This window comes from Mustela erminea, chromosome 1 (assembly GCF_009829155.1).
Source record: "Mustela erminea isolate mMusErm1 chromosome 1, mMusErm1.Pri, whole genome shotgun sequence".
NCBI lineage: Eukaryota > Metazoa > Chordata > Mammalia > Carnivora > Mustelidae > Mustela > Mustela erminea.
In genome coordinates, this window is record NC_045614.1 from 166026763 (window position 1) to 166048653 (window position 21891).

Below are 21891 nucleotides of genomic sequence, written 5' to 3' on the forward strand. Positions count from 1 at the left end.
CTATTATATAGTAATCCCAGGGTATAGTTTCAAGTTACAGGACAGTGATACTCAATAAGTTTTAAGGAGGAAAAAAATGAAAAAGGATGTTTCTAAGTGGATGTAGAGACTTGCAAAGTTAAATATTAATGAATTAAACTCTTTGAATCACTGTGGACTGTGGAATAAAGAAGCAATGTTGGTCAACTTCAAAATTCTGGTATTTTCATCTCTGTTGGAATTTTTTGGCAGTGATTCCCCCTTAAAGGTTTATAGTGATTATAATATACCATTCTACTGATCAAAGAAACTTATTTCGTGTCAGAAAGCCGCTTGGGAGCCAGAGTGTTTACTGGGTAATTTCTTAATGAGTGCTGGCACATGATTCTCATCTCTTTAAGAGGGAGGAATGTAACTCAGAATGTGCAAAGTCAAACTATGAGCATTTTGGCAGATGTGGAGATGCAGCACAGCTGGAGAAAAAGTCCCTTCTTTGAAATCTCGTATCTCAAATGCTACATCAATTTTTAAGCATGTTCTACTGCCAGTTCAGATTTTAATATGAACAGGAATTAGGGAATGTTTATTGGTATAGTTAGAAAACAGATCAGAATCTGTTCACTGGTTGCCCTTTTTGTCTCCACAAATAATCTGTGAGGACCACAGGTGAGGCACAATGAGGGAGGATAAGAAGGTTCTCTCTTGTTGCTCTCTTGGCAAGAAATGTGGCAAGCAGGACATTTGAGGTGGTAATTTATCCTCTGACATTTATCCTTTGCCTGTGGATCAGCAGTCCTCTGGTTCATCGGGAAACACAAAGCACTGATAAGCATTCTTTTAAAAATGATTGTTTTTCACTATAAAGTAATACATGTTTATTATATAATACATAGGACATAAAGGAAAAAATTGGTGAAGCTGTTGCTTCATGCAGCTCTCAGCTTTCTATCTGTGATGTATTATTGTCTTTCTGGTCCAATACAACTTGAATAAAGATCTCGGTTCCCCAGACCACAGACTTTCGTTCTTCACTAGCAGCCAACAAGCATATATCAAGTTGCACACACTGATTCAGGAACTGGACCAGTGCTGAAAATACAAAGGGAACAGAGATTTGGTTCTTGATACACAGACCCTAATGGGTAGTGTACATGATAAACGATTAAACCAGTGATTAAATCAGAGAAATCACAATATGTCCACAGGCTGAACGAGTCCATATAAATAAGAGAAAAAGTATAGGTGTCGTGGGTCACTAACTGCTTGATCTGATTTGTGCCCTGGGCCTTGGTTTCTTTACCTGTGAAATGAGGGCTTGGATGAGATGAGATGCAGAGTAACCAACTTGTTCTGTCTGCCTGGGACTTTCCCAGGAACCCCTTAGTCCCAATTTTAAAACTGAAAGTCCCTTTTCCTAGGAGTCCTCACAGTGCTGGGCAGACTGAGAGTTGGTCAGCCTGTTTGTAGGGCTTCTTTTAATCTTCATCTCCTATGATGTGTTAAAAAACAAAATTCAAATGAACACATTTTAAAGATCTTACGGTCTTTATTCAGTAATTTTGAATTAGGTAGCATCCAGTCTAGTAGATAAAGAGGAGCTCTGAGGAGCTATACAAAGTGAAAGACTTTTATAGGCAGAAAGGGTGGGAACAAAGACGTTTTATACAGCAAAATGCAAATTGGTTATTGTAAGATTACTTTCCTTTAGCAGAATGTAGGGGTCTATCAGATCCCTAAACCAGTGCTGATCAGGCAATTCATGATTGTCTGATTTAAGATACCGTTTCTGGGAGTTGAAACTAATTAAGTCTCAGTTTGGTGACATGGGGCTTACCATAAAAGACTCCATTTTGGATGTGTTTTCACGTTTTTATCAGATTGTATATTGAGAAACCATATTTCATGAGGTTTATATGACCACATGATAAGCCACTTAGATTGAAATACTGGATGCACATTTGCAAAAATACTGGATGTAAATTAGCACCTGGGTGGCACAGTTGGCTAAGCATCTGACTCTTGGTTTTGGGTTAGTTTATAGTCTCATGGTTGTGAAATCAAGCCCGTGTCTGGCTCAGTGCTCAGAGTCTGTTTGAGACTCTTTCTCCCTCTCCCTCTGCCCCTACCCCTGCACTTTCTCTCTCTGTCTCTCAAATAAATGTTGTTTTTTAAAAAATTTTATTTATTTATTTGACAGAGAGAGACAACAGGAAGAGAGGGAACATAAGCGGGGGAGTGGGAGAGGGAGAAGCAGGCTTCTTGCCAAGCAGTGAGCCTGACATGGGACTCGATTCCAGGACCCTGGGATCATGACCTGAGCCAAAAGCAGATGCTTAATGGCTGAGCCACCCAGGCATCCCTCAAGTAAATAAATCTTAAAAAAAAAAAAATCCAAAAGGGTAAGTTATTTAAATACATTTTAGGTAAAACAGGCTCTGTAAACTAGTTGGTGACAGAAACATTAATATTATATTTATGGGAAAGATAAGTTTTACTCTTCTAAGAAACAATCTTACAAATATCTGCAAACACTCTGTAGAGTCAGAGAGTTTTGTGCAAACAGCTGCCTTGGGTGTGATTTTCAGCTGGGTCCTCTAGGAATCTGGTGTAGTAGAAAGAGTACTGGCTTAGCAGTCAGGCAGTTTTTGCTCTTTTGTTTCCTAGTCATAAGAGCTGGAGAAAATAACAGAATCTTCATTTATAAAATATGAATAATAGCTATCTGGCAAGGTTGTTAGGAGAGAATCACAGAGGATATTGGTATGTAGTAAGTGATCAACAGATGTTTGTTTTGTTTCCCTAAGCAATTTGTTTTCCATTGCTTTCATTTTTTTTTAAAAATTAAAGTAGGCCCCACATAGCCCCTACTATGTGGGGCTTGAACTCACAACCCTGAGACCAAGAGTCACATACTCCACTGAATAAACCACTCAGGCACTCCGATATTGTTTTTAAATTAAAAAGAATTGGATCTGATTGGGACACAAGTGAGAAAGACACTCTTTACAGGTGCTTATCTGAAAAATATTGAACATAAATATTGATGTGTGTTTATGTATAAATGTATAGATATTTATATATGAATATATATTTCCAGTTAATGTGGCCCAAGAGAGCCAGAACCTGTTCTAAATGTTACTCCTCACAGTTAGGATCCAACCTAGGTCATAGAGTCTTCCAAACCCTTTTTTTTTTTAAGGTTTTGTTTATTTGACAGAGATCACAAGTAGGCAGAAAGGCAGGCAGAGAGAGAGGGGGAGGCAGGCTCCCTGCTGTGCAGAGAACCGGATGTGGGGCTCGATCCCAGGACCCTGAGATCATGACCTGAACTGAAGGCCGAGGCTTTAATCCACTGAGCCACCCAGGTGCCCCAGTTCCAAACCCTGTTTAATGTTGAAAGTAACTGTTATATTTTGGTAAAAACTGATTTAACTTGTTTAATATCCACTAAGGCTAATGATTTATTTGTATTTTAATGGCAATAAAAAAGCTACAGTTTTGCAGGCAAAATGCCTGATGCATAGATTACTCTTAACAAGGATAATTTAAATATGAAAGAAATATTGAAACTAAAAAAGTTTAAATGTACGCCAAAAATGATAGCTAATAAGTGTTAACAGCTTTTAACTTATTCTAGTGTGCATATATTACAAACACTACTGTGGAGAGTAATGGCCTAAAGTAAACATAAGATACACATAAAGGAAAAAAAATCATCTGAAGCCATAATGCATCTAAAAAATTGTGAAAATGCAGGATTTTGTTGTACACATTCACTGGTGATTTTAAGGGCAAGAGTGCTGAACTCCTTGATATCTATAACTAGTCACTGACAAGCCAGAGTTATTAGCCTGTGTTCTAGATAGCAAATGATATAATTCCTTCCCCAGCTCTACATTTTGACATTTCTTAGCTAGGAGACAAGTGTCAGTTTGTATTGCAAAGCTCAAGCTGTTTTAGCATCTCCATGTTCATTTGTTGGTATAGACAGAAATGTTGGCCCCTAAAAACACAGCATTAAATATTGAATTACCTAGTTTAGTGCTCATTACTTCAATGCTGTTGTACCCCCATTGTGTGCATGGGAGTTGTGGTAGGTACTGGGAAGAGTGATTATGAAGATAAACTGGACAAACAAATGGCAGGCATCTTTCTTGCCTTCTCAGAGTTTTTAGCCTTGCTGAGGAGGTACAATTTCACAAACTCAAATAAGCAATTTAGTTAGGATTATTTATTTATTTATTTATTTATTTATTTATTTAAAGATTTTATTTATTTATTTGACAGAGAGAGATCACAAGTAGGCAGAGAGGCAGGCAGAGAGAGAGAGAGAGGAGGAAGCAGGCTCCCTGCTGAGCAGAGAGCCTGATGCGGGACTCGATACCAGGACCCTGAGATCATGACCTGAGCCGAAGGCAGCGGCTTAACCCACTGAGCCACCCAGGCGTCCAGTTAGGATTATTTAAATACGAGTTTTTGAAACAGTTTCCCCCAAAATAAAAAGAAAATGGGATCAGTACCAAAGGGACAAGTTCCAAAGGGATGTTCTAAAACTTTAGAAGTTTTCTTTGGAGTAGCAAAAACTTTCCAGGAAGTGAAGCAGTTTATAAATAGTTTCAGATCTTTGTGGAAGTATACCAAAACTGGCAGAAAATGAATCCTTGGAGCATTTGACAAGGCTCACCTAATTGAGATCTTAAAAAAAATAAAATCAAGTGGAGTTGCCCATGGATTATGTACCTCTTATCAGAGACCTTCATGCAGAACTACAGGTTAGGTGGTGGGCGATAGGATTGCAACCACAAGAGAGTGAGATATAGGTAGTGAAATTCTGAAGTGCTCTCTTAGGCTGAATCAACTGAAAGACCACCCCTGTTTTTGATAACAGATGAAGAAAGGCTATGGAAGAAACAGTTTCCGGTAAGCAAGAGCGTTTCGTCACAAACACTAAAGATGACATTTGTAATCAGTGGGGATGGGCTTTATTTTGCAGTGTTATAGCTGTTTTTGAATCAAATGGATTGTGGGGATCTTTGACATGGTAGGCATCAGTGGAAAAGGTTTTGGAATTTTAGAGACTGTACCTTTAATGTAGCTCATGACATGGTTTGAGGGGTTTCAGGGAAGGCTTCTTGTCTCTTATTAACTCTCACACTTAGGAGTAAAAGTCCTGTTATTGGCAGTTTCTGTGCAGTGAGCATCATTCTTTCCCTTTGCCTCTTTTTGAAGGTGGAAGAGTAGCAGCACTGTTTCTCCTTCAACACCTTAGATCAATATTTATTAGGTCAATTTCCTGTTCGATGAGAGAGATGGGAAAACTTGAGAACACTAGGGAGTATGGAAGGGAGTTGGGGGGTGGGGCAGAGGCTGCAGAGATAGAGTCAGCATCCTGGAATACTATGGTGTGGCTTACCATTTTTTTTCTGGGCTCTGCTGAAGGAAATTTGGGATTTGTGTACAAGGTCGTGAGAGCTAAGACATTTTTATTTTGTGTAGGAAATATTTTGTGTCCCAACTCACTGGGATATTGTTAGGATGGAAGTAATAATGAAATAATAAGCGTTATTAAGCATTGCTGAAGAATATGATTTTAACATTGTGATATTGATAAGTTATCAGTATCAACCACTGCATAAATCTAGGGCACAGAAAATTTAACTGCAGGGGGAAGAAAATGAATCCATGGTACTGCCGTTAGCAAGGTCACAGAGCAGAATCGTTTCCAGCCCTGAGAACTCGTGATTTCCTTCCTGTTTCTTTTCATCTTTATCCATTCTGGGTTCCACTGTTTTCTCTCATGTTCCTTCCCTTACCCTTGCATTTCTCAGGAAGGGTATTTTCTATTCGAGACCTGAGGATATTGCCACTGTTTTGGTTATTGCTTTTGCACTTGTGTAGCAGCTTTTAAATTCCCATCTTTTTGAGCAGCTGCAGCCAGACAAACATATGAGTCAGTGGGAGGGGTTTAGAGGAACTGGCTCAGTTCTCCAGGGAGCAGTAACCTTTTGGCAGTCCAACAAACAGAACATTTAAAGTCCAATGACTGCAAAAGCTCTCTCTGTACATGTGATAGCAACTGCAGTTTTCCCAAGGTCTACTAAGAGTTTTTTCAGAGGGAATCAGGTTTCTGCCTATAGAGAGACACATTCCTGAAGGCTTAACTCTGACCTCCTAGCTAAAGTGGATACAAAATAAAATCTAGAGACAGCTGGGAAGTGATAAAGTAGGGGGGGGGGGAAGAAGCTTGGGGATATGAAAGTGATGAAAAGCTCTTATTAAATGTTCTCTTTGGGTCTTGTTGCCTGTATACCCTGAACTCCAAATAGAGAAGCCAACCTGATCTTTCTCTCTCTCTCTCTTTTCTCCCCCAGTAGTTTACAGTACCAGGATCTTTCTCTTCACACCAGGACCAAACTGGTGGTCGTTGGGCTCCTTCCAGAAGGGTGGGCATTTTCAAATCAACATTTTCTCCCTCTTCATTTCCAGCAGTGGCAGCAGTCCACAGACTAAGTAAGGTGTGACTGTGACTGAAGCTTCCATTCAGGTGCCTCACTGCTGTTTGCCTTTTCAAAATTATGCCAATTTGATCAACATAATATTAAGAACACAAAGATAGGAGTGGGTTGTTGACTTCCACGAGAAATCAATAAATGATTTCTTATTTCTTCATTTGCTTACATGCTCTTCTGTTTATCTTTGGCTTTCATCTTCATTGCTTATCACAAAATGAAAAGATTAAGAGTCTGGTGTGGAGGGATGAGTCATGGAAGAATTTTTTGTGGCAAGTAGGAACAGTTGGTTCTTTTGATAAATGGAAATTCAGACAATACTTTCCTTGATACACATTTTGCTAAGATAAAGTTCCACAATAAAGCCTGTTTACGCTGAAAAAGGCAACAAAATAGTATCTTAGTTAACATAGAAGAAAGTGGTAATTAGAGGCCGCTTGGAAAGCCAAAGCCACAATTCCAATAAGGCTGGAAAGTTTTATTTGATAACACAAGGTACCAACTGGGGTTCTTGGTTTCAAGTAACAGAGAACCTCTGTCCAACACAGGCAAAGAAATAATTGTTGGAAGGATATTGGGTTTCTCATAATTGGCCAGAGGTCCGGAGATCTGATTCATGAAGAGACTAGGGACCAAGGGAAGCTAAGCAGCTGAGGACACAGCTGGGATCACTCCACTGGCACAGCAGGCTTAGAACTGGTCTTTATTCCTGTTGCCATTTAGCTTTGATGCCCCTGGGTACTCACCACCACACCACTGGCCATTGCCCTCAGCCAGGGGGCCAGGAATATTTTCTGGCTATTCAACTTGACCCCTCTCTCTCCAGAATCAAAAGGCCAGTCAGGAGAACCTAACTGGCTAAGCTCACGTCATCTGTGTTTGTCCAAAGAGCTAAGGATAGTGCCTAATGTATGTGTGGGGGAGGAGTGTATGTGTCAGGAGATGGGGAGGTGGGCATTTTCCACTCTGTCTAAATCTATCCATTGTCCCACAGTGGCAAGAAAGCTTCTTGCTCCCTGCCCTTTACTTACCTTGTTGGAGGTGAAGACATCCACCCTTTTTTTTTTTTACCTTTACAAGACTTAGTATGTCCGTCTTACTGCATTATTCTATTTATAAGTGTTTTTTCTCTGGCTGGTCTGTGAATGTACTGAGATGAGGGATTGAGTTGTGTTTTTAGCCTTATCACCTACAGTGTCTAACAAATATTAGCTGCTTAAAATATATGAGGTGAATAAATTATGTTTAGTGATGATATTATAAGAAAGGCTAAAATAATGATAATATAAAATAACAGCAAACAAGTATTGGTGGAACCCTTGTTATATACTGGTCATTTTCTCATTTCATCCTTATAATAATCTGTCCGTTTCCTCATTTTATGCCTGAGAAGCTAAGGCTCAGGATAACTAACTTGTCCTAGTTTGTGTAACTGAAACTGACAGAGCAGAGATTTCAGCCCCAGGATTCGGACTCCACAGCCTATCATTGGACTGTACTGCCCCCTGGAGGTAAGTCAGAGAAGAGGAAAATGGAGCCAATCTCAGAGGAGACAGATCTCTAGTGTGCTGCTTCTCTATTCTTAGATGTTCACTTAGAGTGGATGGTATTTATTTGATGAGAGACAAGCAAAGCAAGAGGTTTTTGTTTATTGATATAAATGATATCATCTTGAGAATTTGATATTATCCTAAAGGAACTGGTATTTTGTAATAATTTACCTTGCAGGGTTGTTGTGAGGATGAAATATATTGTAGATGAAAGGTTGTCATAGTGCTGCCTTGTGGTTGCTATTATTAATATTGTTACTGTTATTTTGATTTCTAATCTAATTCACTGGGGCAGATGACATGCATATGATTAACCACAAGCTGGTAGAAAGACTGAGGTTAAATAACCCTTGGCAATCTTATTTGGGAATGATGGAGCTGGGTTAGAATTTAATAAGCCCTAAGTCAGAAAACTTTGTCACCAAGATGAGAAAGGGAGAGAGAATACAGGAGTCCATATTAACAGCAAGGCAGTATGTGTGGCGGTCCTGGGTGCAGCCTGGATGTAAGGCCCAGTGTCAGTGGTGGGAAAGAATTGCCTCAGAAGTGAGAGAAACCGTCTCTCTGGGCTTCAGTTTCTTCGTGTATTGGAAAAGTAGACGTGCTCCTTCTTCTGTTTGTTGTGTAGATTACATGGAATAAGATAAGGAAAGTCCTTTAACAAATGTGAAAAGTGTGCATATATATGTTGGGTGTTTATTTATAAATTCAAGTATAATTAACATACATTGTTAGTTTCAGGTTAACAGTATAATAATGATTCAACAATTCTATACATTACTCAGTGCTCATCAAGATACAGGTGTTCTTAATCGCCTTCACCTATTTCGCCCATCCCTTACCTACCTCCCCTCTGGCAATCACCAGTTTTTTCTCTGTATTTAAGAGTATTTTTTTTTGGTCTCCTTTTTTTTTCTTTGTTTTCTTTCTTAAATTCCACGTGAGTGAAATCATGTGGTGTTTGTCTTCCTCTGACTTATTTTACTTAGCATTATACCCTCTAGGTCCATCCATGTTATTGCAAATGGCAAGATTTCATTCTTTTCTATGACTGAATAATATTCCATTGTAGAATATATATACCACATTTTCTTTATTCATTATCTTTTGGTGGACACTTAGACAGCTCCCATAATTTATCTATTGTAAATAATGCTGTAATAAACATAGGGGTGCATATATCTTTTCAAATTAGTGTTTTCATATTCTTTGAGTAAATACCCAGTTGTGGAATTACTGGATCATATGGTATTTCTGTTTTTAATTTTATGAGGAACTTGCATACTGTTTTCCCTAGTGGCTGCACCATTTTGCATTTCCATCAACAGTGCGTAAGGGTTTCTTTTTCTCGCATTCTTGCCAACACTTTTTATTTCTTGTGTTTTGATTTTAGCCATTTTGACAGGTGTGAAGTGATAGCTCATTTTGGTTTTGATTTGCATTTCCTTGATAATTACTGATGTTGATCATCTTTCCACATGTCTGTTAACAGTCTGTATATCTTCTTTGGAAAAATGGCTATTCAGGATCTCTGCCCACTTTTTGATCAGATTGTTTGTGGTTTTTTTTTTTTTTTTGGTGTTGAGTTAATAATTCTTCACATATTTTAGATATTAAACCCTTATGGGATAGATCATTTGCAAATATATTCTTCCATTGAATAGGTGGCATTTTTGTCTTGCTGAATGGTTTCCTGCACTGTGCAAAAGCTTTTTATTTTGGTGTAGTCCCAGTAGTTTAATTTTACTTTTGTTTCCTTTGCCTGAGGAGACTTACCTGGAAAAATTTTTCTCTGGCCAGTGTCAAAGATAGTTACTGCCTGTGTTTTCTTCTAGAAATTTTATGGTTTCAGGTCTCACATTTAAATCTTTAATACAGGAGTTTATTTTTGTGTGTGGTGTGAGAAAGTGGTCCAGTTTCATTCTTCTGCATGTAGCTGTCCAGTTTTCCTGACACCATTTGTTGAAGAGACTGTCTTTTTGCCAATTGTATATTTTCGCCTCTTTCATAGATTAATTCACCATAAAAGTGTGGGTTTATTTATGGATCTGTTCTGTTCTGCTGATCTATATGTCTATTTTTGTGCCAGTACCGTATGGTTTTGATTACTATAGCTTTGTAGTATTATTGAAATCTGGGATTATGGTACCTTCAACTTTATTCTTCTTTTTCAGGATTGCTTTGGCTATTTGGTCTTTGGTGGTCTGTAGGGTGTTAATTTCATGAATATCTGTGGACAGAATTTCCAGCGGCTGCTATTACCACCATGATGACAAGTCATGGAGAAAATATTGTACCACTCTCTATAGGAAATGAAACCCAAGAGGAAAAAAAAATCTCTCCAACATAATTGAAATGTTTGTGAATCATAAGATTGGTGAAAAGACAGAACAATTTTGTAGCTTTGAGGAAAGAGTTTGCTTGGTAAATTTCTACTGTTATCTTGTCAGTATTTTTTTTTTATGATTTTATTTACTTATTTGACAGAGAGAGACACAGTGAGAGGGAACACAAGCAGGGGGAGTGGGAGAAGGAGAAGCAGGCTTCCCGCCAAGCAGGGAGCCTGATGTGGAGCTTGATGTGGAGCTCAATGTGGGGCTCAGTCCCAGGACCCTGGGATCATGACCTGCCTGAGCTGAAAGCAGACGCTTAATGACTGAGCCACCCAGGTGCCCCATATCTTGTCAGTATTAGAAGGTATTTTGCTTAGTAACCAATACTGTAATATGATGAAGTGTGACATTTTTCTAAGCTATTTTTGGATCCTTAAGAGGAAGAAAAAACTTCCATTGTTTATTTGGAACAGTATCAGAAGATGAAGATTCTTGCCTGCTAATAGTTTTATTCAGATTTGTATGGTTCTTCTCTTTAACCAATCAACTCTCTCTAGCTCTTTTTTTTTCTCCAGCCTGTCTTTTGTCTGGCTGAAATAGGTTCTGTTCATTGGGCTTTGTTTTCTCTTACATTTGGCCTCCAGGGAATGGTTGTATCTAAAATTTTTGGAGATCTAGCCAGCTTAAACTATGGTAGTGACGTGTAAGTAGGTAAGTAGAAGGGATTGATTCCCCAGAAAATGCTGCTGATTTAAGAACAAATGAGGTGATAAATATTCATAATAATAATAGTGCATAATAAATGGTGAACACATCTGTTTAAAATTCTCGCAATAACATGATGAACTTTTGTTATTACTACCCTATTTTAAAGGTGAGGGGATGTAGGACATTGCTGTAGGAGAAGTAGAAACACCTTCTCAAGGACTCCATTTAATCCATGGCAGAGTTGGGAATGGAAACCAGATAGCGTAGTTTTGTTTTTGTTTTATTTATTTATTTCTCACCACAGCACATACCCTCCCCAATACAATAGGATAGCTTTAAGCACGAGGATATACCATCTTTTCGGTATTGAAAGACTTAGAGAAGAAAAGTTAAAGTGGAAAGTTAAATCGATCAGTCAAAGATTTGGAAAAGATGATGTTTATTTATCAGATTTTAGAATGTGAGGAATAAGAGCACTTTTTGATATTTGAAAGAGGTACATTTATTTAGTAAATAATTGGAAATGTGTTTGATAAATTTATGCAATTTAGTAATCCAATAAATGACTTATACTGTAAACCCCCATCCTTTAAAAAACTCCAGTGACATAAATGTGCATTTGAGTATCTTTGCTCTTGGGGCATTCATATTCAAATTTGCAGGCTTATTTCAAGGCAAATAATTAAGTGCTTTATCTTTTATTCTTGTGATGCTCTTAACAGAGCTGTAGTCCTGGGCTTGTAGGAAGTTTTTATGTTCTGACTGTGAGAATTTAACTTCTTTCAGTTGGTTTGACTTTATTGTCATGTTTGTATCAACATGGGGAACTGTCTTCCAGTTTTTCAGAATCACTCCAACACTTGGCTAGATTTTTAAGATAAATTGCCCCGTTTTTGGCTCTAGAGCCTGAATTTTGGGTGGCAGCCCTGAACAATGAGTAAAAGAATGACCTGGGGCGGAGACAGGAGGCAAGAGATGCAGGTTTCTAGACGTTTGGGTAATAACTGTTAATTTTCATTTATGATACTAACAGGATAGAGGTTGGGATTCTTAAATCTGTTTTTGCAAAACTAATCTATTCTAATTTATTGAAATATGACCCTTGGTCTTTCACTACTAATAAGAGTAGTGACTGGGTGTTGTTTGTAACCGTGAATTTTTATGAAGCATTCATTTAATTTCAAATGGTTACATGAAATGATGATTACTTCTATTTTTTTGCTTTGTTTTTATAAGTTATTTCAATTCATTTTTTCTGATTAAGTGTTTTAAAAAAGCTTAAACTTAAAAATATATTTGCAGAGCCAGAGCTTTGGTGTATTAATATTTTGTAAAATAGTTAAGCAAAAGAAGGGACCAAATAAAGAAAATGTTCATTTTGTGACCTTGGAGAGGCATGGATAATTGTAAACTCTCAATACAGCTACTCCAGTGGCTTTCCTGCTCTTCGTGACAATAACAGGAATTGATTAAAAAAACCTTTTTTTTTGACATTTGTTTATTTATTTTAGGGGAGGGGGCAGAGGGAGAGGGAGAGAGAATCTTAAGCAGACTCCTTGCTGAGTGCAGAGCCTGATGTAGGGCTTAATCTCATGACCCTGAGATCACAACCAGAGCGGAAAACCAAGAGTCAGATGCTTAACTGACTTCTCTACCCATGTGTGTCCCAGGAATTGATTTTATTTTGTTGATGATTCAGTTTCGAAAAAACAAATTACCCACTCTAAATTGTCTTTATTGAGATACACTGTGTGAGACCAGTGGTGTGGTGTTTTGTTTGGAGACCTGAAAGCCGAGCCTTTGCAGTGACATTCGGGTATTTCCTGGGTGACTTGTGGGGTAGTCAGATAGTGTCTTGATGAGGCGATGGTCTCCAGAGGCTGCGAGAGTTGGACTGGTGGCTTGGCCTAAGGGAGATATCCTGCCCTCTCAGTGACAGCTCACTCACCCCTGGGCCTGCATGCTGCATTTTCTCAGGCATATTACTTGCTAACATGAGAGGGAAACACCCTTATTGGCACATTAAGGCACTAAGAGGCTTTCACAAATGCCATCTCTGACAGCTTCTGAAGGGGCTTTTCAGCTGTCACCATGACCCCTGCTGGGCTAAACATATGTTTAAAACATGTGGAGGAATGGTCCGGTTTAGAGACTCTGCTGCTACTCAGTATTATTCCTGGCTCTGCTTTCTGCTCCACTTGCCAACATTCTAATTGTGTGGGGCTTGCAGCTGCCACAGTTATACTGGTCTCAATTTGGTGTTTCCGAGCTCCTGAAGATTCCACCACTCCTGCCAGAAGTCCTCCCAGTTGTTACCACCCGGATCGCTTTCACATTCATAGGCAAAACTGGGAGACTGGTTTCTCTGTCTCTGTGTCTCTTTCTTTCTCTTTCTCTCTCATGTTCAAGCTCATGTTCTCCTTCTGTTTCTTAACCACATACTCTAAGTTCATAGAGGGCGGCTCTTTTAGTTTTGCTTGTGTGGTGCCCGCCCATCCCCACCCTGGACTCGGTTTAAAGGAGCAGTTTATGAATGGGTTAAATATTACTCACCAATGTTTTTCAAGTCCTGTCTGTTGCTTCTTGCTAAAAAGGTGACTGGGTTAACTTTAATGATACTGTTGAGCAGGAGGTTTTTCCTCTGTAGCAATGCAGATATAAATTGAGCATGAGTTAATCAGTGGTGATATTTAACTCTGGCAGCTTTTCATAAGGGATCTGCCATGTTTATTCAAATGATCCCTTTAGTTTCCTACTATCTCCAGTCCCTAAATATGGCAGTCTAGATTTATCAGGGTAAAGTAATGGATGTGACAACTATTTCAGTTGGTCCAATGAGTCTGTAATACAGCTGATACTGATGTTTTTGAGTAGCAGCACTGAAGGGACGGGGATAAAGAGGGATTGGAAGGCAACTAACATGTATCTGTTCCAGCAGCCACGTGTGGATCTTTACAAGCATTTTCTCATTTAATCCTGACAAAAACCTTATGTTCTAGTTATTTTACTTCTACTTTAAAAATAGAGAAACTGAGGTTCAGAGGTTTAAGTATCGTATTCTAGGATACATAGATGGTAAGTGGTAGAAATAGTTTAAAATCTCGGTGGGTCTGACTCCAAAGTCAGTGTTCTTTCACTTGGATATAGTGTCCCAAGTTTGGTTCATTCTTACTTTGGTAAATGTATAGATGCAAATGTGTTGATTTTGGAAGGCTATTTACCTGTCCTATTATCATCTCCAAGGTTGTTGGCCAAAGTATTACCTACTTTATGATATGTAAATATAAATCATTGAGGCTCATTTAAAAAATATCATTTTCTTTTGTACCAAATAAGAACCATTTCCTAATATCACATACCTCAAGAAACTATGGAATTATACCAAAATCTGTCTCTGTTAATGGCATTTTAGCAATCAGTGTTTGGGAATTGCTTTCAGAGCAGATTTACAAACCACAAAGGGCATGGTATTTGTGGTGTATGTTCAGGATGAGGCAGTGTTTTCTCAAAGGGTATAAGTGAGAAAAGATAATCCAGATGAAGACCTGGACACACATGTTGGGGTCTTCTAAAAGAGTCGTCACGGCCAGAATGGAAAGTACTAGAACAGTGGGTTTGAAGCAGGGAGGGAGGTGGTATAGCCTTGTAGTTAAGAGCATCATCCTGGGAGACAATCAGTTGGGTAAATCTTGTCACTGTGACTTATCACTGTGTGACTTTAAGCAATTGATTTCTCTGATTGTTTAAATTTCATCATCTTTAAAATGAGGATAAAAATTGTGTTGAGGTTCTCTAGAGATATAGAACCAATAGGCTATAAGATAGATAGATAGCTAGATGGATAGATGGGTAGATAGCTGGATAGCTGGATAGATGGATAAATAGACAGAATTATAAGGAATTGACTCACATGATTGTGGAGGCCGAGAAGTCTCATAATCTGCCATGGGCAAGCCAGAGACCCAGGAAAGCCAGGGGTATAGTTCCAGTCTCCAAAGGCCTGAGAACCAGAAATGCTAATAGTGGAAGTCCCAGTCTGACCAGTGTCCAGCTCAGCAGTCAGGCAGAAAGGGAGAGCTTGCCTTACTCTGTATTTTTGTTCTATTCAGACCCTTAACAGATTGGATGAAGGCCTTCACATTGGGGAGGGTATACTCTTTTACTCAGTTTACCAATTTACATGCTGTTCTTTTCAAGAAGCACCCTCACAGACAGACCCCAAAATGATGTTTAGCCAGATATCTGGGTATCTTATAGCCCAGTCAGGTTGGCACAAAGTTAACCGTCATGACAGTTCAATCTTCTTCCTAGCAGTTTATTGATAATAAATAATATGATGGGTTTTTAGAGCTTGCACAATGTCCGTCACATAGTAAACACTGGCAAGGTGTAGCTGTCATTTCCTAGCACTAGCAATGAAAGGTTTTCTATACCATGTGAAGGGGTTTAGATGTTTTCCTGAGTTCTTCATACAGAATGTGATCAGCAAGCCATATATTATGTTAATGTTTTTGCAAAATAATCCTGTGAAGGTTGTAAAAGTAGAAGTGCAGAGCAAATTTTAGGAACAGTAGAAGAAATAACATGATACTGCAGGAGTGATGAAGAAATGCTAGGGAACAAGTATAAAGGCAATTCAGTTGACTGGTTGTGATTTCTGGGTCTGAGAGAGAAGGAACTAGTATAATTATGTTTTTAGCCAGGATGACTGGGTAGTATCAGTATACAAGAAAAGAAGCCTAATAAGCAGATTTTATGACGAAATATTATTTTTGTGATATTGGATTTGAGATGCCATTGACAGAGCCAAGTGATGACATATGATCTAACCCCAGCCTCAGCAGAAAGCCCATATATAGAAGGTTTTCAGTAGATTTTTGGTAAGATTTTTGGGAGATACGTATATGGCAGATGAAGGCGTGGAACTTTTCTATTATTTTGGTAGGATTAGAAGAAAGCCAGTGCTGTACCTTTGTACCTAGGGGCTGAGGAAAATGGAAGCAGCCCAGAGAAGAGATGGAGAGGGAGTTGCCAAAGGCGGAGAACTAAGAGAAGGTGGTGGTTGCAAGGTCAAGGAGGAATGGAAAGCAGTCTTCTATATGTTAATATTCATAGAGAAGACAAGTAAGAGGTACAATGAAAAGAATTCATGGTGGGGTGCCTCGATGACTTAGTCAGTTAAAAGTCTGCCTTCAGCTCAGGTCATGATCCTGGGGTCCTGAGATGGAGTCCCATATCAGGCTCCTTGCTCGGTGGGTAGCCTTCTTCTCCTGTCCTTATGCCCCTCTCCCCTGCTCATGCTCTCTGACTCTCTCTCTCTCAAATAAAATCTTAAAAAAAAAAAAAAAAGAATTCATGGTATTTGAGATGATGGGATTAGTCATTTTCACCCTTGCCAAAGTATATCTATACTGTGGAAGTAGGGGCTAAAAATGGCTTTAGTGAATTGAAAATAATTAAATAATTAGAAATGAGGATGTGGGTATAGCAAATGGTAAGTGCTGTGACTGTTCTTCCAAGAAATAGAATTGTCAGGAGATGGAGGTGATGCATGGTAGGTAAAAGAGGGATTGACACAAGGCTCTTCTACTTGACTATATGGAGGCATGCAGGGAACAGGGCAGGAGCATACAGGGTAGAATTACTGGGGCAGTAGAGAATTCACCAGTTAGGAAGGGACCAGCTCAGGAGCAGCTGCAATACAATTAATCCTGAGCAGTAGAATGGGAAGTTGGGAAGGCCTCCTTTAACCCCGAGATGGATAGAAAGGAGGTGAGATGGGTTGTAGTGAGATGGGGACTCGAAGAAACATTTGTAATAGATGCTGTTGGGAATTCACTGGAGGTACGTAGCAGTTGTTCTTCAGGTCTGCCTTAATTCAGAAACAGTGTTTGCTTTCTTCTAGGAGTGCTAGAGTTTGGGTGGATAAATGAATATAGCAGATGGGGGAAAGGAGCTGTGGCAGTGAGGATAATTGCACGAGGGGGGTGTGTTGAAGTGCTCTGGGTTCTGATTCTAGCAAAGAAACTGACACCATGGGAGGGGGTGTTAAGGGGATGGGATAAATGTCACAAATGATATGTGGTGTGAGTAGAACATGGACACAGGCACAGGGCTGGAGGGATGCCTGTCCCTGTCCTCTAATCTATTGCTGTGAATATTTATGGTTGGGATGGAACAGTGATCACCTGACAAAGTTCAGAGGCTTCAAAGGCTTTGTTTGTTTGTTTTGTTTTTTGTTTTTTTAAAGAGAGAGCTAGTGTGCCTGACTGAGGGGAAAGGGCAGAGGGAGAGAGAGAATCTTAAGCAGGCTCCACAACCAGTCTGGACCCAGGGCTTAGCGTCACAACCTGAGATCATGACTGGAGCTGAAATCAAGAGTCACACACTTAACCAACTGAACCACCCTGGCACCCCCAAAATAATATTTTTAAAAAGATATAGTTATTCATTTTTTATAATTTCAGCCTTATGTAGAATGCTACTTTTACGGTAATAAAAAAAGTTCAGTTAATTCTACTGATATCTTTTGGGGGATAAAAGCAAATAAAATTAATTTGTAGCTAATTATAAAATTTGTATTCTTTTTTTTTTTTTTTTTTTTAAAGATTTTATTTATTTATTTGACAGAGAGAAATCACAAGCAGGCAGAGAGGCAGGCAGAGAGAGAGGAGGAAGCAGGCTCCCTGCTGAGCAGAGAGCCCGATGCGGGCCTCGATCCCAGGACCCTGAGATCATGACCTGAGCCGAAGGCAGCGGCTTAACCCACTGAGCCACCCAGGCGCCCAAAATTTGTATTCATTTTTAAAAGTACAACGGTACCTTGAAGTTTTTAAGAAACCCATGATCTGAGGTCTTTTCAAATTTTCTTATTCCTTACATTCCATGGCCAGGGCTCCTGGTTTTTAAATTGAGAACAGAAGTTGCTTTGGATACTCTGGGGCAGAACATAGGAAGGTCTTTAGTTCACATGTTCAGTTTATAACATACAGGTTTATAATGACTAGACCTAAACAGTCTTGGTAGGTGGAATGAGCCATATGTTTGTCTTCTGGCAAACAATTCATTGCACTTATATTAGAGATAATTTCAAAGCCAAAGTAGCATGATATTCATCTATCTTTATATAAAGTGATCCCTACATTCAATAGTGAAATCTTTTATGTCAGTTTACAACCTGAATATTCTGATGAATCACAGATTTTCTGAATGTTACGGAATTGTCATAAGCAATACCATCATTGAAATGGCTTTTAACAAAAAGGGGGCTTTCCTTTATTACTTCTACTGAATAATTTATATGTTTTAGAAATACTGTGTGTTAATTTTTGTGAAAAATAATAATGCAATTTATTTGAAAGGTCCATTTTTCTTAGAATAAATCAATGCTTCTTAATCAGCTGTCTAATCTGCAAGCATTGTAGGTATAAATCAACTTACAAATTAAGTTAGAAATCTAAGTTAGACACAGATTGATTTTGACAATTGCCTTCAAGTGAAATAGCCTGGACCCAATAAAATTCTCTCCATTGATTTCCAGAAATGGCATTTGGGATAGCCTTCTGGTATTAATGTGGTGGTCATGCCCTGGTATTTGTACTCAGCTATGGCAGTAAAGTAAGTTTAAATTGATGAGATTGGATAAATAGCATTCTTCAGATGTTCTGGATGACAGCATATCTAATGTAATTGCATTTGTCTGCCAGTTTCTGTGTGTTACAGCACAAAAGATTTTGAACCATGCATAATTTTGATAGAAAAATTCAATTCACTTCCGTCTATAATATACTACAAATTACAAATTTTCATTACCACTATTCAATCACTTGAGAAAAGAATGCATTTTAAATCAGGTTCCATACCAAATATCTCATTTATGGAGCTATGCTGCTTAAAATTGGACAAATCGATTACCTTAGTTAATATTGAAAATATTAGTTGGAAGCATTAAAACCATCTTTATTAGTTCTAGGATCTAGTACTACATAAACTTGTATAATAAATATTAAGAACTACTAATAGATCAGGTTTTAAAGTGAGAGAATTTCCATTTACTTAAGTGTGGTGAATTGTTGCGACTTGATTATGCTGGCCTGGGTGCTGAAACATGACTAAAACATTCAAGAATCCTATCAGCTCCTGTAGGCAGCTAATAAATATGCCCATTAGAGAGTCTGATGAGGTATTTTGGGTTTCAAGGCCTGATCATAATGGTGATTTATGCTTGTATAGCTACTTTTGTTATAAGCTCATGAAGGACTATGTGGTCACTCACTAATTGATCACCACAATTTCCTTATGAGCTAAGTGGCTGGTATTTATTTATTATTAAAGTATTTGATTACTTTTCAAGAGGCTAACATTTTAATCCATTTCTTTTAGTCCCCATAACTACACAACTTGAATATATGATCTTCAATTGAACTATAATATTTAGAAATTCATTGATATTTCACTCTAAAAGATGACTCATTTCATCAGAAGTTTTATTCCTAACCTCATGCACTCTTCTCTTACTTTTTAATATTAGGTTTAACTGTAGCTTTGCCAAGGTTTTCTGATTTCTGTCATGCAGAATCACAGAATTGTGATTGGAAATGACTTTAAAGTTTCAGGTTCTGACTGCAAACATGAATCCCCTCTTGGCATCTCTGAAAGTTGGGCATTGGGCCAGGATCGTAAATGTGTTCCCTGGAGTCTGCAGCAAGACAGCCCTGATCTGAGTCTCTACCTAATGAATTTGTGGGTTTATTGCAGACATTTTGAGATCAAAATGATAATCAGTTGAGACAACTTTAATGGTTACAGTTTTACTTTTATATTAAAGTGAAACCTTTCTTGCAGTAGCCTTCAAATGCCCTAAGGATTAGTAGAATATGGAACTTCTATTATTTCAACACTTTTAATGACTAATATGTTCCATTTAGTCAGTTTTCCATAGTTCATGGTAAATATTTGCAGTTTCTTCAATCTCAGAATACTGACATGATTTCCAGAGGTCTTGTAAAGCACCCTCATTAAGATCTTCTGCTATCTGCAGTAGTCTTAGGTTGTTGTTGCCAGAATTGCACATGTTAGTTAAAAACAATGCCTACTTTTTTTCTAAAGTAGGCATTGAATGGCGCCTGGGTGGCTCAGTTGGTTAAGCAACTGCCTTTGGCTCAGGTCATGATCCCAGTAGGGCTCCCTGCTCAGTGGGGAGCCTGCTTCTCCCTCTCCCTCTGTTGCTTTGCCTGCTTGTGCTTTCTTTCTCTGTCAACTAAATAAATAAAATCTTAAAAAAAAAATAAAGTAGGCATTGTAGTAAATAGTTTATATGAACTATGTATTTTTAAAAACTAAGCATTTTACTTTAAGGCAATTATGGATTTTATCACATGCAATTGAAACAAATAATGCAGAGATCCTACGTGCTTTTTACTCAGTTTTTTCCAGTGGTACTATCTTGTAACACTGTAGTAAATTGCCATAACCAGTATATTGATATTGATGCTATATTTATTGTTCAGATGTCCCCAGTTTGGTTTGTACACCTTTGCATTTGTGCATCGAGTTCTATGCAGTTTTACCATGTGGGTACATCCACTGTCATAGTTAAGATACTGGACATCTCCGTCACCTGAAATATCTCTTGTGTTGCCCTTATAGACACATCCCCTTTCCTCCTGCTACCCTTCCCAGTCCCATCCTTAACTTCTGGCAACCACTCATCTGTTCTCCATTTCTATAATTTTTGTCATTCCATGAATGTTATATAAATGTAATTACATAGTATGTTGATTTTGGGGGACTGGCTTTTTCACTAAGTAAAGTTCTCTGGATCAAATTCCAAATTATTTTGTGTATCAAGAGTTTGTTCTTTTTATAGCTGAGAATATTATGTAGTGTGAATATACAGTATTTAATCTGTTGAAGGACATCTTGGTTATTTTCAGTTTTCAGCTATTATGAACTTGAATAATTATGTACAGGTTTTTTGTAGGAACATGGATTTTTATTTCTCTGAGATAAATGACCAAGAATGCAATTGATGTTGTACAGTAATTGCATATTTAGTCTTTGAAGAAATGACCAATTTTTCAGTTTTATACCAGCAATGTGTGAGTGATCTAGTTTCTTTACATTCTTGCCCCATTTGGTGTTGTGGGGTGTGTGTGTGTGTGTGTGTGTGTATAATGTAGCCATTCTGATGGGTGTGTACTATCTTACTGTAGTTTTAAGTTGCATTTCTTTAATGGTTAAAGATTTGAACATTTTTTCATATGTTACTTTCCATCTGTCTGTCTTTTTCAGTGAAATGTCTTTGTATATCTTTTGCTCATTTTCTTGGTGTGGTGTTATGGTTTTTGTTTTGAGACTTTATATATATTTTAGCTATTAGTCCTTTGTTGGTTTGTTAAATTTTGTGTCTATGGCTTGCCTTTTCAAAATCTTACAGGGCTTTGCAGAGCAAAAGTTTTTAATTTTGGTGGAGTTCATTTTATGTTTTTCCTTTTATGAGCTCTACTTTTGGTGTCCAGTCTAAGAATCCTTTGCCTAGCTCTAGATCCAGATGAATTTCTCTAGTTTTTCTCTATAAGTTGTATAGTTTTTCATTTTATGTTTAAGTCCATGATACATTTTAATTAATTTTGGGTAAGGTACATGATTTAGATTGAAATTCAGTTATTCTTCCCCCCATGGATGTTCAGCTATTCCAGGATCTTTTGTTGAAAAAACTTTTCTTCCTCCATTGAGTTGCTTTTGCATCCTTGTCAAAAACGAAGCCAGCAATACCCTGATCCCCAAACCAGGCAAAGGCCCCACCAAAAA

The 21891-nt window shown here is 38.2% G+C and overlaps 1 long non-coding RNA gene across 5 annotated transcripts in view; it reads left to right on the plus strand.

Annotated features, from left to right (window-relative positions):
• LOC116594617 overlaps nt 1-21891 on the plus strand; it is a 192114-nt gene that overhangs the window by 16101 nt on the left and 154122 nt on the right. The window lies entirely within an intron of this gene.